Genomic DNA, 4,597 nt, shown 5'->3' with positions numbered 1-4,597 from the left:
TATCCGTTGAAAGAAAGAAAGTGAAAGTGAAAGTCACCCAGTAGTGTCCGACACTTTGCAACCCCAAGGACTATACAGTCCGTGGAATTCTCTAGGCCAGAATACTGGAGTGGGTAGCCTTTCCCTTCTCCAAAATGAAAGCGAAATTTGCTCAGTCGTGTCTGACTCTTTGCGACCCTGTGTCCATGGAATTCTCCAGGCCAGAATACTGGAGTGGGTAGCCTTTCCCTTCTCCAGGGGATCTTCCCAACCCAGGGATAGAACCCAGCTCTACTGCATTGCAGGTGGATTCTTTACCATCTGAGCCACAGGGGAAGCCCAAATTTAACATTGTTAATTTAACAAATATGAACACAGATTGTAGCAACTATGCCTATCTTGGCAATTTAGTGCCTAATACTATGTGCCCAGTAGGGGGCAGCAGGGTACAGCTAATGGAACGCATCTCGTCCTCAGTGTTGAAAAGGGTGACTTTAAGGAAATGATTTAACTTTTCATAGACTTTATTTTCTTCCTCGGAAATTAAGGCTAATTCTTCTCCCCGCAGGTCAAAAGAGATAAGTAGATATAAAAGGGCTTTAGTGTAAACAAAAGAGAGTGTTATTGGAGTCCGTTATGATAAATATTTGTTGAATAAACGGAGACAGAGGAAGAGGATCTGGTTACATTCTGGAACAGACGTAAGCGGAGACTGGACAGTCAGAAGAGATAGAATGAAAGTTCAAGGAAGAGGCTGGCCTGAGTCCAGAGCCAACCGGAGGCAAAGCTGTGAAGTTAACACAGTGCGCTCTTGGCAGGCTCCTATCTCTGCTTTCTGATCACTGCCTACGCCCCTTCCACCTCTGCCCTCTCGTGCCCTATCACTCACTGCGCTGTTGCAGCCCATTCTATCCCTTTCCTCTCATCAAAGCACGTCTGTCCTGTGTCCCAGCCCCTCAGAGGCCTGCTCATCGCCATCCACAACGACAGCCAGTTAACCCAATAAGGGGCCCTGGCTAACACGGTAAGGCAGGTAGTGTGTTATTTTATTGCCCCCAGGAATAGGAGTTGGACTTTCTTTTTTTAAAAAAAGAAAGTAATTAACTAATTTTTTTAGGAATTTGACAAAGACACTTGCTTCTTGGAAGAAAAACTATGACAAACCTAGACAGTGTATCAAAAAGCAGAGACATCACTTGGCTGACAAAGGTCCGTATAGTCAAAACTATGATTTTTCCAGGAGTCATGTATGGATGTGAGAATTGGGCCATAAAGAAGGCTGAGCACCAAAGAATTGATGCTTTCAAACTGTGGCGCTGGAGAAGACTCTTGAGAGTCCCTCAGACAGCAAGGAGATCAAACCAGTCAATCCCAAAAGAAATCAACTCTGAATACTCATTGGAGGGATGGATGGTGAAGCTGAAGCTCCAATATTTTGGCCACCTGATGTGAAGATCTGAATTATTCGAAAAGACCCCGATGCTGGGAAAGATTGAGGGCAGGAGGAGAAGCGGGTGACAGAGGATGAGATGGTAAGTGGCATCATCGACTCAATGGACATGAATTCGCACAAACTCCAGGAGATAGTGGAGGACAGGGAAGCCTGGAGTGCTGCAGTTCATGCGGTTGCAAAGAGTTGGACACAACTGAGCGATTAAACAACAACTCAGAAAGAATACATTCCAAGGACTTCCCTGGCAGTCCAGTGGTTAAGATTCCATGTTTCCAGTGCAGGGCATAGGTTTGATCCCTGGTCAAGGAGTTAAGATCCCACATGCTTCTCGGACAAAATTTTTTTAAAAAAAGAATAAATTCCAAATGATGAAGCTTTAGGTTCTGTGGAATAAGAAAAAATGGAAAGTTAACAAGGATTAAGGCAGTCCTACAGAGTATAAGGTGGTTGGATAACATCATTGACTCAATGAACATGAGTGAGCAAGCTCCAGGAGGTGGTGAAGAACAAGGAAGCCTGGCATTCTGCAGTCCATGGGGTTGCAGAGTCGGACACAACTGTGCAACTGAACAGCAAATCTTAGTCTCAAGAAAAATAATTATACAAATACAGAATCTGCTAGATATGCCTTGACAGCAACATGAGGAGAAAAACTTAAAAAAATCATAAAGATATCCATCCATCCATTCTTATAATAAATGTATATGTATCCATATACACAACTTAATTGTAATTATTATCAGTACAGTTGACTTTTTGATGTATAGTTGTGTGAGTTTTGACAAACGCACCGTCATGTAACCAACCACTACAGTAAAAATACAGAATGGTTCATCATTCCCTAAAAATGTCCATGTATTGGGACTACCCTGGTGGTCTAATGGTTAAGACACCAAGCTTCCACTGCAGCGGGGCATGGGTTGGATCCCTGATTGGGGAACTAAGACCTGAATTCCACATTTGTTGTTCAGTCGCTCAGTTGTGTCCAACTCTTTGTGATCCCATGGATGGCAGCACGCCAGGCTTCCCTGTCCTTCACTGAAGATAGTTGAGATTTCTGAAATATCTGAGGTCGTTGAGATTTCTCCCAGCAATCTTGATTCCAGCTTGTGATGCATCCAGTTAATAAATACATAACATAAAAATATCTTTAAAAAAAAGAATCCACGTATTAACCCTTTGTAGTCCAAACCATCTCCTACCCTTAAGCCCTGATCACACTGATGGTGTCTTTAGCTCTGTAGTCCAATTTATCAAGTTTTCCTTTTATGAATTTTGTTTTAATGTTGCATTTAAGAATTGTCTAACCTAAGGTTACAAAGGTTTTTCTCCCTTGCTTTCTTCTAAAAGTCTCACAGGTTTTCATTTAGGTCCAAGATTCATTGCAACTAAATTTAAAAAATGGAAAGTGTAAGATACAGGTCAGATTTACATGTTTACATAGAAATGTCCAGTTACTCTAGCATCATTTGTTGAAAAGATAATCTTTCCCATGACACTTTTGTAAAAAAAAAATCAATTGACCGTATTTGTGTCAGTCTATTTCTTGACTCCCTGTTCTGTTCTATTGATCTATGCATCTATCCTTTTTCCAGACTGTGCTATGTTTATCAATGTAGTGGTATTTCTCCGCCATTGTTCTACTTTCCCAAAATTGTTTTAGCTTTCTAGCTTATTTGCTTTTCCATATAAATTTTAAAATCAGCTTATTGATATTTACAAAAACTCCTGCTGGGATTTTGATTGGGATTGTGTTGAGTCCGTATGTCAATTGGGGAACTATTGACGTCTTAACAAAATTGAGGCTTCCAATCAATGAACATGTTATATTGCTTTGATTTCCTTCACTGATGTGTTTTTCAGCATAAAGATCCATCATTTATTTTGTTGTATTTATCCTTAAGACTTTCATTATTTTGGTGCAAGTGAAAATTATTATCTACTTAAATTTGTTGGGACTTTCCTGGTGGTCCAGAGGCTAAGGCTCCACACTCCCAATGCAGGGGGCCTGGGGGTCAGGGAGCTAGATCCCACACACCACAACTAAGAAGATCTTACATGCCCCAGTGAAGATTTAAGATCTGGAGTGCCATAACTAAGACCTGGTGCAGCCAAATAAATATTTTAAAAAATAAAATAAATTAGTTTTCCAATTGCCAGTATATAGACATATAGTTGATTTTTAAAAATTTTATTTGTTTAGGCTGTGCCATGTCCTATTAATAGTTGTGGAATGCAGGATGTTCAGTTTTGGCATACAAACTCTTAGCTGTAGCATGTGGGATCTAGTTCCCTGACCAGGGATCGAACCTAGGGCCCGTGCATCGGGAGCTTGGAGTCTTAGCCACTGGACCACCAGGGAAGTCCAACATATAATTGATTTTTACATTATGACTTCGTATCCTGTGACTTTGCCAAACTCATTAATTAGTTTTAGCAACTTTTTTTGTAGATTTAATAGAATTTTCCATAGAGACAATTATGTTGGTTATTAATAAAGACCGTTTCATTTCTTCCTTTCCAATCCATATGTCTTTTTCTACCTTGCCTTGTTGCATTAGTTAGAATTTTCTGGATAATATTGAATAGGCAAGAGTGAATATCCTTTTGTGTTCTCAGTCTTAGGGAGAAGTCATTCAGTCTTTAAGGATGATGCCCTTTTGGTGAATGTCCTTCTTTTAGGTTAGGGAAGTTTCCTTCTATTCCTAGTTTGTTATGAGAATTTATCATAAATAGATGCTGAATTCTTTTTTTTTCTTCTTTTTTTCCCTTTTATTTTTATTAGTTGGAGGCTAATTACTTTACAATATTGTAGTGTTTTTGCCATACGTTGACATGAATCAGCCATGGATTTACATGTGTTCCCCATCCCGATCCCCCCTCCCAGATGCTGAATTCTGTTAATGCATTTTCCATCAGTTGAGATTAATATGTGTTTTTTTCTTTTTAGTCCGTCACTAGTGGGTAGTGACGGTCCCATAGTGGGTAAAGAATCCGCCTGCAATGCAGGAGACCTGGGTTCGATCCCTGGGTCAGGAAGATCCTCTGGAGAAGGAAATGACAACCCACTCCAGTATTCTTGCCTGGAGAATCCCATGGACAGAGGAGCCTGGCTACAGTCCATGGGGTCGCAAGAGTTGGACACAACTTAGGAACTAAGCCACC

This window comes from Muntiacus reevesi, chromosome 2, assembly GCF_963930625.1.
Source record: "Muntiacus reevesi chromosome 2, mMunRee1.1, whole genome shotgun sequence".
NCBI classification, from domain to species: domain Eukaryota; kingdom Metazoa; phylum Chordata; class Mammalia; order Artiodactyla; family Cervidae; genus Muntiacus; species Muntiacus reevesi.
The sequence above is the reverse complement of the archived record's forward strand: the minus strand, read 5'-3'. Positions refer to the sequence as shown.